At 40.9% G+C, this 12,240-nt stretch overlaps 1 protein-coding gene across 1 annotated transcript in view; it reads left to right on the top strand.

Annotated features, from left to right (window-relative positions):
* Positions 1-228: 228 nt before the first annotated feature.
* LOC119432764 (nuclear hormone receptor FTZ-F1 beta-like) overlaps positions 229-12,240 on the top strand; it is a 143,485-nt gene continuing 131,473 nt past the window's right edge. Inside the window, exon 1 of the mRNA XM_037699924.2 lies at positions 229-826. The gene's annotated coding sequence lies outside the window, so the exon portion shown is untranslated. The remainder of the gene's footprint in view (positions 827-12,240) is intronic.

Below are 12,240 nucleotides of genomic sequence, written 5' to 3'. Positions count from 1 at the left end.
AACAGGTAATTGATGTGGAGGCAATTTTTATTTTTGTTCCATTACGCATAGCGGAATCAAGCGGAATGTTCTCGTCATACATCCTTTCAAAAGCATGACGGCTAGCATTAGACTCATTGAATTTCTGCACCACAGAAATAAGCAGCAATAATTTGGCACCTCTAAGGGATTGTCATCTATCTCTCTTGAATATCTTTTCCGACATCTCTACTTTTTGTATCGTGCGGCTCCTGCTCGACAGACCGAGGGAAAGCAATCGGCGTTGCGCCTGCCTAGGCCTCTGCTTCAAGCGCTTCACGTACGCGCCGTGCGTACATTACACTGCCTTACGCACTGCCAGAGTGTATGAGCACAATTTCACTTCACAGCCGAAGCGCCGAACGTCCTAATGTCAAATGCAAGTAGAGTGGGGACCACGCACAGTGGCCGGAAAGGTGGCTGGCCAAAAGCGCGTCGCGACACCTATGAACTGTATGACTAAGCTGGAACGGTGTGTTGCCTTGAGCGAGGGTGCATAACGCCGTGATCCTGTGCTAGTAGTGTGTTGCAATTTGGCGTTGCACAAATTTATCACTACGGGAGTGTGCTACGATGCCGTCGTTGGCTCTGTATGAAGCGTGGCTCCAGTAGACGGGGCATACCGATGCATTTGCTAGATCGGTATCGGCAAGCGTTCTGTGAGCCCGTGAATGTGGGGTTTTCGGTTTCGGAGAGTCAGCCAGCCGACATTTGCGTTAGGCCTAGTTGGCTGCTATGCAGACTGACAGAAGCAAGAAGTTATTGCTTCGCCGAGGGAGCCGCCGGACGCGAATCGTAATGGAAAAAGGTGAGTGCCTATGTCTAATCCTGCGGCTGTCTCGCCAGTGTGTTTTGGCGGAACTAGTCTTCATCGCGAGCGATCGATATTGTTTGGGTCGTCCGCCGGAGCGCAAGGGTAGTGACCCTGCCGAGCGAGTTTTTTGACGCTCGCTTTGCGTTGCGGCATTATAAAATGACCCACGTGCTTATAAAATTCCTCCGATTCTCCAGAATGAGCCTAATCATTGTCTGCGAGCAACACCGAGCGTAGTCGGTGATGATCGCATCATGATTGAGGTTGAATTCTGGACGCTCCTCAGGTATTCTGCTTTCAATCGGTGGTGAAATGAACGCCCGTTGTTAGGATCAGGCGTCGCTTATTCAAGCTCGTTATGATTCAGAACATAGCAAGTAATAAAAAAACGCTGCGGCGCTTTGCAGTGCGCCTCGGTCGTCTTGCCGGCCTAATTCTTTCTTTTTTATTGTTTTACAAATGAGAACGCCAGCGTAAGCTGCACGGCAACTTGGGAAAGTGCCTTGAGCAATGTCTCGTCGGCTGCCGGTGCAGATGCTTGGCATTCTTGAGGGGGCCCTTTTTATGACAGTATTGATATCGCGGATCCTAGCTGTTAGTTGACGCTTCCGGCAACCCCTTCCCCCCTTTTCTCGTGCTGCCTATTGTTCACGCCCCGACACTGAGCTGCAAGCAAGCTGCACTAGAGAAAAAAATCATCTGACCCGATTTGATAACGAAGTACGAAGTCTTTCCCTGGCGATGGCTTTGTTCTCTGCGGCCGTCTGGCTTCCTTAAAAATCATTTTAAGCTATAACTGCCCTCGCTAGACAGCTTGCCGCTAGTATATTCGTTGCTGCGTTCACGGAATATTCGCCGTGAATGGTTTTTACGTCGGTATGCGCTCCCGCGCTGAATCAAGAGGTCGGGAAACCGCGCTGCCTTAACGATTGAAAAAGGAATAATAATAATAATTAAAAAAAAAAACGTGAACTGGGCAGCGATAGACTGCAAACGCGGAACGGTTTTTGCGTATTTTTTATTAAAAAAACATTTTTTTTTTTTTTTCGTCGGTGCGGTTCTAGTAAGTTTACCAATTGTCTTGATTTCGACTTCAATTCCTGGCCATATCGGCACAGTCACTTCCAGTGCGATCCATAACTGTTAAAGAAATATGGACTGAGCCTAGTATTGCGGATCAATTTTACTCGGTTAACTAGTATTCTGCGTAACATTAATCAAACGCGTGCGCCGCCAAATGTGCGTGAGAATGGTATCCTAATAAATAGGTAATAATGCATATTCTATGCCCTTTCACTGCAACTGACAGATTCTCTGTGCTGGATTATTATGTGCTTTGGCATCATGTGCTGAGAAGTTGTGTTTATGTACTGTGCTATAAGTTCCAACTAATACATCTGTTGCAGCAGTTTGTATAAAATAGCTGTGCATATGTGATTGTTCTATTTGTAGTTATAAAGTTTGTTGGGGGTGTATTGCTTGTGACTATACATGACTGCAGATTACTTATTGTCGTACTCTGTGCCCTATGACTAACGTTGAGTCGCTGGCATGTATATTCATCAGTAACAATGATGTTTTTGCACAAATGCATGTGATATGCACAAAAATTGTTAAAGCAACAGTGTAGGCTTTTTGGGCATTGTGGTAGATTGCTATGAGTTACTGCTAGTCAGGTTTTGTTGTGGAATTGTCTGCACAAACTCTTGCACCTCAACTCTGTGAAAATGCAGTTACTGTGACTTCATACTCGCTACAAAGGTTTTAGGAAGCATAATAGCTGATCCACACAAAAAGGGGAAAATGCAATGAAAGATCAAGCAAAACGAGGGGTGGGTGTGGTAGGATTGTCTTGCGCATGCATGGCAGAGCATAAGTAAGCCTAGGGAGCTGACTACAAAAACTTTCCGTCAAGATGCATTGACAAAGCAACCACATGTGTGTGTAAGACCATTACTCACAAAGCAAAGAAACACAAATGCTGCCAAAAGGTCAAGCATGTGTTATCAATCTAAGCACACTTTTAAAGTCGTGTAATGAACTGTGGCTTGATTGATACACATACCTAATTCTTGTATGGCATGGGTCAACAAGCTTGCAAATTGGTTAACCCATTATTTAAATATAATCTGTTCCTTTTAATACAGGTTGGTCACAGCAAATTCTGTAATTTCTAGTAAGATGTAAAGAACCTTATGTTTGTAAAAATGCTTTGGTGTTTACTGAGGCAATTATTGATGTATATAAACTTTCCTTGAATACAGATTGATCACAGCAAATTCTGTAATTTCAAGTAAGATGTGAAGAACCTTATGTTTTTAAAAATGCTTTGGTGTTTACTGAGGCAATTATTGATGTATATAAACTGTTTCCTTGAATACAGATTGATCACAGCAAATTCTGTAATTTCGAGTAAGATGTAAAGAACCTTGTTTTTAAAGATGCTTCGGTGTTTACTGAGGCATTTATTGATGTACCTCCCTTATTGCCCCACCTACACTTTACCACAAGAAAGAGGAACCATAGACACAGTAGAACATTTTAGCATACCTCTACCATGACCATTAACTGTGCATGTGTAGTAAACCCTGTACATGCAGTCAGCGGCAGGCAGTATAAGTAGAACAGTAACACTGTGCTAAAATTTCTAATGCCTTGCACATTTGACCAATTGGCTGCAGTTCCTAATGGCACAGTGCAACACTTTCTTGGTAATTTTTTTACTTGCACATGTACACACCTCTCTCGTACCTTGTTGATACCTAGTTTGTGCCTAGTTTCTGGCTATAATAAAAAAAATTGCGAGTGAACCATTGCTTTCTGCTGATGGGTACTGAATCTTACGGTGACGATAGTATATCAGTGAACTGTTTATGTGGTAACAGGCTAGCAATCTCCTTGTGCAGTACCAACAAAATTAATCCCTGCATATGCACATTCATGAAACTGACCAGTAGTTGTCATGGATGTGATGTCACCAACAACTAAAGTGCTAAAAAATTAGATGTCATTACATTTTATTCTGTAATGAAGCTGCAGCAATAAACAAATTCTGCAGCAGCTGAAAACTAGGGGCCATATTTTGTAATAATTCATTTCACTTCTTTTTTTTTTTTTCTTATCATGTGCTGTGTCTGATCCCAGTAGTGAAATCTGAGCCTACGATGAAGAGCAAAAAGAAAAAATAGAATGAAATGTTACGAAGCGGAGCCCCTGAATTGGTATTTCAGGCTCGTTTAAATTTCACCATCAACACTATACAAGAGTTAGCTTTCCTTTGTTATCCCCATTTTTCCCGTTCTTCCTATAGATGAGCAATTCTTTATGTACATTTTCTTGCTTTGCATGAAGATTCAGAAAATTCTGTTGTCAAACACTGCATCGATGCACTGTGTTTTAAAAGCTTTTCACCTGGTAATACCTTGTGTGATACCTTGCACAATTCCTACCATTATCTTCATTCATAGACAGCACCATGGGGGTTAGTATGTTAAAATACATTTACCTCCAGGATTTCGATTGCATAGGGCTCTGATTTCAGCATCAAAGGAGTTTTGAAATGCTGTTCTCGGTGTGTTAGTGGACTATACTATAATTAGGGTGCTTCGTTTTCGGGTAGCACCTGATAATTCTCAGTTTTTGCGCCTCGAACAAAATTTGTCAAAATCAGGTTAAACCTTATTTCTCACTGAAGTTTGCCCTTTCGTAAAGGATATTAACAAATTAACAAAACTAATGAATGCTGTGAACTTTTTGTGAGAAAGGGGTCAATATATATATATCATATCATTAATACTATTATAAATATGGTATATGTCTATTTCATTCTTGACACTCAAGCAAAAACTGGCAGAAGTAAAAATATGATGTAATCTGCCTGCTGGCATTGAGTGAACGAAAACTTTTTTAGTAGGCACGTTTACAAGAATACAATAATGGCACAATGCATCGCATTTCCCCTACATTGCATACATGTAAATGGCAGTAATACGGTATGAAGCAAATTAACACAGCGCTGACATTGCTCTGCATTTTGAACGGTAGCTGTGATGCTGAGAGCATGTTTACCCAACTATGTTATGTTCAAAGAAGGGCGGCTGATTTGTCTAGTTGGTATTCCATTAGTTTGTTGCTAGAGCGCATACTGTAAGCCAGTAAAACCGGGTAACAGATAAGTACGAAAGCCCCGACAGGGCTAGGATGGATACAGAACTGCACCCAATGCATATGATAATGTAAATGTCAACAAGGCCTTGTAAGATAAAAAAAAAAAGCATCAACCTCTTGTGAAGCGTACAGCATGCTTGTGTGCACTACTATTTGTCCTTTTTTTTTCCCCTTTGTAAAAAAATTGCAGTGAACAAATTAAAGAAGGAATCGCCTAACCAGTGTCTATTTATTATTTTTGTTAATGTGGTTTCTATTAAGTGTGTTAATAATGCGCAACAACGAGGATTTGTAGAGTTTGTCACATGATTTGTGAGTAGCTCTCTTTGCCATTATATGGTCCTCTGAGTGATTTGCCGAGTTTAAAAAGGGCGCTTGTGTCCAAAAGCTGACCATCGCTTGTGTTAATCATTTATAAAACCTACCAGAAAAATCCTGAGCTTCAGGCTGCCGGACAACAAAACCCACTATTTCTCTCTGGTATTCCTCTTAGAAGATAGCACCCAATTTTTACTCCCCGAATCTAAAAAAATAGAAAACCCAGAAACGAAGGGCCCTAGCTATGATATATATAAGCATTGCCATCACCAGCAAATGCAGCGTTTTCATTTTGCAAAAAGGTAGTAGTTCTATTCTCCTTGTCACTGAATTTGACAGTTGGATAATTGATGTTGATAGTAAGTGTACTTGCTCATAAGTTTCTTTGCCACGTCCATTTATGTGGTTTTTGTGAATTGGTGCTTGTAAAAGGTGACATTCTCAAAATAGTGCTCCATAGGGAAGCTGGAGGCCCTGATATGCCTATCACATGGACATACTTAATTGCATTAAGTGCTAAGCACATGAGTAGCAAAACTTCCATGACTATTTGTTGAAGGAAAGTACTTTTTTCCCCATCATAAATAATCAAGTATTATTGTTTTTATGTTTATTTTATTTATTTATACATTCTGCAGCCTCAATGAGGCTATTGCAGAAGTGGGATGGACAAACGTATGAACATGAACAGGCTTCCGAGAATTATTTCAATGGTAGTGAACGGACACTTCCCGGCAACAAATTCCAGGCATCAATTGTTGATGGAAAAAAAAGCTATATTTGAAGAGGTCAGCGCGAGCGAAAAAGGTTGAACTGTTAAGGGCATGGTTGCACCTCGTAGAAAAGGTCTGGAAAAATTAAGATTAGTTATCTAGAGTATCGAAGCGAGGAGAATTGTTAAAAGTGTAAAGGAAATTTTAGGCATTCAAGATGGCGACGCATTGTAAGTGCAGTGAGACCAAGCTGGGGAAGAAAAGTGGACGGTGAAAAATCTTTGTCGTATCTTCTGCAGACAAAGCACACTGCCCTTTTTTGAACGGATTCTAGTGTTTTGATATCACATTTCCTTTAGGGGGGGTCCATACAATGCAACCATATCCCAGAATGGGACGAATGAGAGTTTTATAAGTAAGAAGTTTGGTTTCTTGAGGAGCAAGACTCAGTACAATGTAAATAACCCAGTCATTTAAGGGCCTTGTTACAAGTGAGATGAATGTGAACATTATCAAAAGCATAGTCAAAGGACAAGGGGCATGGACATCGGGAAAATGACATGACGGTCTTCGAAAAGTTGATATTCATTTGCCATGATTTGGCTTTCATTAGCTTTCATTAGCTTCGACAACGTATCATTGTAATAAGATTGTTTTGCAGCATATATTTGAGCACTAAGCTTGTTTTTGGCGCTAACCAATTGCATGAGCTTTGTTGAGTCACTGGAGCGTTTTGACCGACGTAATCTGGCCACACGGCGCGTGATAAATGCAAGAAGTCCGTAGTCAACCAAGCAATTTCAGTGTTTGTTTTCTTTGTTTTTAAAGGAATGAAACGATTAACACACTCACTGACAAGTTTTTCGAAAAACGTTGATAAGGTATTAATATGACTAGTGGTGCTTATTAGCTCAAACTCGTGAAAAGAGTCGCATAGGGCTTCTGTTATTGCCAGATCATCAGCGGACTTATAGTCAGGAAACGTGCAGAAGGTATAACAGGATTTTGGTACGATGCCCGGAACTGAAAACGCCCTTGTGATCAGATATTCCATCAATAATATCGCATTCGTAAGCGGTATTAATTAGAGATGAAGAGGAAAAAACAAGATCAAGGACAACAGCTTGACAAGTAGAATCCTGAACGATTTGGTGAAGGCTACAGGACAATGAAATGTGGATTAACTCTCTTCCGATAGCTGCTTCATGTCCGCTTGCTGTCATAGATGACCAGTCAACGCCAAGAGCATTAAAATTGCCCATGCAAATAACCTTAGATGATGAAGTATTATAACTATGCAGAAATTTATCTAGATTGTGTAAATGTTCAATATTAGAACCAGGCAGATGGTAAACGACCCCGGTAATCAAGGACATATTTTCTAGTTGGACCTTACACCACAAGGACTCAGTATTAGGTGAGGAAGGAAGTACAGAAAAGTTGAGGTGATTAAAGAAATAGGGCAACGCCGCCTCCTCTCCCGAATTCTCTGTCTGTCTGAACCACCTTGAAGCCAGGGAGGGTTATTTCAGAATCAACGGCGTCATGCAGCCAAGTCTAAGTAACATCTATAATATGTGGGGAATAAGACGATACTAGGAAAAGAAATTTGGAGTAATTACTGACAACTTTTCATGCATTAATATTTAAAATGGAAAGTTTATTGCAGGTACCGCATTATCAAGCAGATGTAGCCTTAGAAATTGTTTCGGTGGATTTAGTTCAGCCAGGTGATCTGACAAGAGTATTGGATGTGCTATCCAGTATCCTGTTTGACATTTTTAGAATTACAGAAACCATTTTGCTTCAACCAATTTGGTTTTGTATTCGACGTTTGACAAGTATGCTTCCAGTCATGGAAAAAAATAAACTACTTTGGACAAAGCAAATTGTTTAATATGGGCTTATTATTAATACTTTAATGACATTACTTACACGTTTAGCCACAGCACCTTTTGTGAATAACAATTATCAATGTTTATTGTTGTAACATTTGAAGACAGACATAAACATTTGGTACCAGCTTTAAAGGCAATGACATTAACAAACTTCAGGACTCTCTCTTTAGTGCCAGTAGTAACCTTTGCCTTTGTGACGTGGTTATTAAACATATTCATGAACAGGAAAAATTCTCATCCAACTGACTGTAGCACGAAGCTACAAAGGAAGCCAATACGGGTTTCTCAGAAAAAAAATCTTCGCAGTTGAGGAAAAATTTGTCCTGGTTCAAGGTTCGAACCCAGACCAACGCTTTTCCTGGGCAGCCACTCTACCATCTGATCTAACCAGGAGGCTAGCAGATTGCAGCGCGGGGGCGAATGATTCGATTACTCGGTTGAATGAGTTGATGCTGTATAGTGACTTAGTTGTAGCCAATAGAAACACACGGTTATTACAGACAGTTTTTATTAGTATAACAAATCCACTGGGTTGTGCTGTCACACGCATAGGGCACCAACATACAGAGGTCGTAGTTGGAAGGAGGGTCGGGACATAGCACGGACATAAAAGTGCAGAGCTGCCATGACTGCTGCACTACCTAATGCATTTTTTTTTTTTGTTACACTATTGACTCATAAATTACGTCCAGCTCTGGCTTCTGACTCAATGCAAGCGCATGCTTAGCCCCTGCATGCACTTGCAAGACTTTCTATCGCAGTTGATACCCAGTTGTAATAACGTGTCTTCATTGGCTACTATAGGGTAGCTAGTTGGTATAGCTAAATCTTTCACATTGAAGCTCCTGCTACACCTCTGGAAAAGGTCCATTCTCTGGAAGAACCACCTGTATACAGCATAAACTACCGTATTTATTCGAATATAGGTCTACCTTTTTTTTTTGGAAATGTTACCCATAATTAGCTATCGGCCTATATTCGTGACCAAAGAATCTCGACCTATATTCGTGCTAGGCTGCTAGCAACAGCTAGCAAAAGTACCAAGCTAATGGAGTTTCACTGTGGAACAGAGCCGTCACCGGAGCCGCAGGGGCCAAGACCGCTCACCAAAACGCCCTGGCATGCATGTCGATGCCATACGTCGAAGCCAAAGTCCTGCAGAACACAAATAATGAAAATAGGTAATTTGTGGCATTTAAAAATCCAACAAAAGCGGTAGCACAATCAGTAAGCCACGGCCATGTTTCTGGTTAAAGAAACACACTTGTTTATTGGTTTGGCTGTTTTTCTCTCTGCGTCGCCATTGTATGATCATTTCTACGTGATGGTTCACCTTTGCTGTTGTATGGCTGTGCGATGATGTCAGAGCTACACCGATGACTTGAAATGTCGATTGGTACTTTTTACCGAGAACTCCAACAACTTCGCTGCTCAGCGCGAGTTTGTCGTGAATGAAAAGCTGATTGGGGGTTGGAGTTGCACTTAGTGCATGCAACGGGCAGCATCTTGCCTCTCGCGGCGTAGCAACCGGGAGGCATGACGCTGTCTAGAAAGAACTGAGGCTTCATGTGGAAGACAACTTTCCTGACAGTTCTGGCAAGGATGTGGCATGCGACTAGCGAGTGGCCGAGCAGAGCTTATTGTAAATAAAGGTGTGTTCCAATTTTTCGTTTCTCGAAAGATATGGATCGACCTATATTTGAATAATTTTTTTTTTTTATTTCTGGCAATATGTAGGAGTTGACCTATATTTGTGCTCGACCCATTTTCGAGTAAATACGGTAGTGTGCAGCGCTTAGTTGGAAAATGCGATAGAACTTCGAGGCAGTGCAGTGAAAACCACATGTTCAGCACACCTGCAGGGCTTTAATATAGAAAAAAAAAACACCAAGTACATTAATTGCTCTCCATACTGAGACATGCATTGCAGTGAAGATGTACTATGAATCAATGACAGTGTGTGGAGCAGTGCCCCCAACTTTTTTTAGTAAAAAAATACTTTTACTAAACTTTCATAAACACTATATTATGCGTACTGCTGTCTAATGAACTATCATTGATATTTTTAGATAACCCATAACAGTGACATTACAGCACTACAAATGGCAAAAGGGCCATTTCTCAAATTCAGGACCATTCTTTCCTTCTTATTGTGTTCCTAGCATGTTGAAGCACTTTTACATAATTATTTATGTTTAAGACTGCCAATATGAGGTAATAAAATGAAAGGTAACAAAGCTAAAAAATCTTTACGTCAAACTGGCCCAAGGTGTACTTGATTAACAATGAATACTGCAAAAACAAAATGATGACCAATAATAGGGGGTGCACAACAAAGTCCAATTTCCCTAATTTACCCACAAAATATTTCTGTATTCATGAAATTGGGCATAATAAAAAACTAATTCTTGTACACTCTGTCTCACCGTGCACTATGAAATTTTAATGGTGCTGTGGTATATAAACTTTTTTTTTTCTGCGACTAATGTTATGGGAATGCACTTTGTTAGGTGTAGTAGTTAGCCACAACTTTTCTAAATGCAAATTGGAGGTGGTAGTCATCATGGCTGGTGCATTTGGCTTGAAATAGCCATTTTTCCCAGGGATTCAAGAGTAACAAGGAATAGTGCATCTGGGACTGACGAGCAGGTTCTTAACCCTTCGTTTCCCATGGACATTGAACATAGTGCATGTAACCAAAACTCATATTTTTTGGCTGTTCTTGTTCCAAGTATCAACCAGAAAAAAAACGCCCAAAAATACATATATATTTCATAGAAGTTTTATTGCTGCCACATATGAGGCAGCCCCAGGAATGAGGAGATGAAAATATGAAAACAGCTCTTGATATCTGGCAGCTCTCAGGAGGCATGGGAAACTTCAAAGCAGTTGCTCTTTTCAGTATGTACGTACAACTAAACCAATTTTTTTTTTTTTTTTTTTTTTTTGCTGAAACATCGGGCGCGCCTTGTGCATGAGCTCCCTTGCACATGGGGATGTTTTTTTTTTTTTAGCACTTTCACAGGCCAGTGGCCAACTTGTCATGCCTCACAGACAGCTCTACCTGGTTAAGGCATTGACATCTCTTTGACATTACGGCGTTACCTGAGACTGGCACCTCTGGTGAAGATACCGCTGAAGGAACCATGGAGGGTGAAATATCAATACATTCTGTGTTCGATTCTGGCATGCCGTCTTGCGAGCGCGTGAAACCAAGTGCAACTGTATGACTCAAAAGTGAGGATCCCAATCATTTGTCAGGGTCAACAAGCTTCACAAACATCTTCAAAGGGCTTCTCAGTTTCTCCAAGCCTTCTCTGTTCTTCACCGCAGTTGGTGTTGATGTCCTTTTTTGCCAAGTGTTATATTTTTTTCTGCTTGTTCTTCTGAGTCGATGTTACCTGCATTTCGTGCTCATGGTCTGTAGAGCTTTTGCTGTCACTGCGCAACTGTCTTTGCGGCAGAGTGTACTTTTCGTCGCAATCCGTTCCCTCCAAGTTTTCGTTGTCACTTCCAACTTGGATATTCAGACTCAAAGAGAATTGCTTGGACTTGCTCCTCTTTTAGGCGCTGCCTGCATAATCGAAAAGTTTTTCTCAGACGTCAATGTAAACTAAAATGACAGCTAACAACAAGTGCGAAAGTTACTTTGCGGCAAACGAATGAAAAAGACATAATTACACAGCCCTAGAAACACCGTTACGCTTATCAATGTTTATCCGCAACACGGGACCTCATGGTCCTGAGTTCCACAAAGGTGTATGCAAGCCTAAACTATACGAAAAGTAAGCAATGACTAGCGATACAATAATAAAACTAGCTAGGCGTGTTCGGCAGACTTCGTAGAAGAAGGTGTCGGTGTTTTCTACTTTATTTTACAAGAAATAAACACGCAGAAGCAAGAAAAAGCCGCACACTTACCGTTTCAGCCGGCCGCAAGTGGAATCCATGTTTGCAAGACAAGAAAAGAAACGCCCTTCTGTTGTACCCGTAGCGACATCTAGAAATCGCAAGTGGAAGCATCGACTTCCATGTTTGTGGCTGCTAGGAACTAGGGGTTATGCAATTTAATTTTCGAGATAAGAAAAAATTTAACAAAACTGCCACAAACGTGGCGCCTGGGATACAAAGGGTTAACTTTTAGAGCTATACTCACTGGTTGCTGACTTTTTCAAAGAAGCCCTTTTGCGTAATATTAGTTGATATTTTTGCTTGATAAGCAGTCTTTGCTTGCAGTCGCATACTATCATTTAGATTTTATCACATCATGATTACGCGCTTCGTATAGCCTAATCATAACAGTGGTTGAAAT

This window comes from Dermacentor silvarum, chromosome 1, assembly GCF_013339745.2.
Source record: "Dermacentor silvarum isolate Dsil-2018 chromosome 1, BIME_Dsil_1.4, whole genome shotgun sequence".
NCBI classification, from domain to species: domain Eukaryota; kingdom Metazoa; phylum Arthropoda; class Arachnida; order Ixodida; family Ixodidae; genus Dermacentor; species Dermacentor silvarum.
This window is presented reverse-complemented; position numbering and strand designations above follow the sequence as displayed.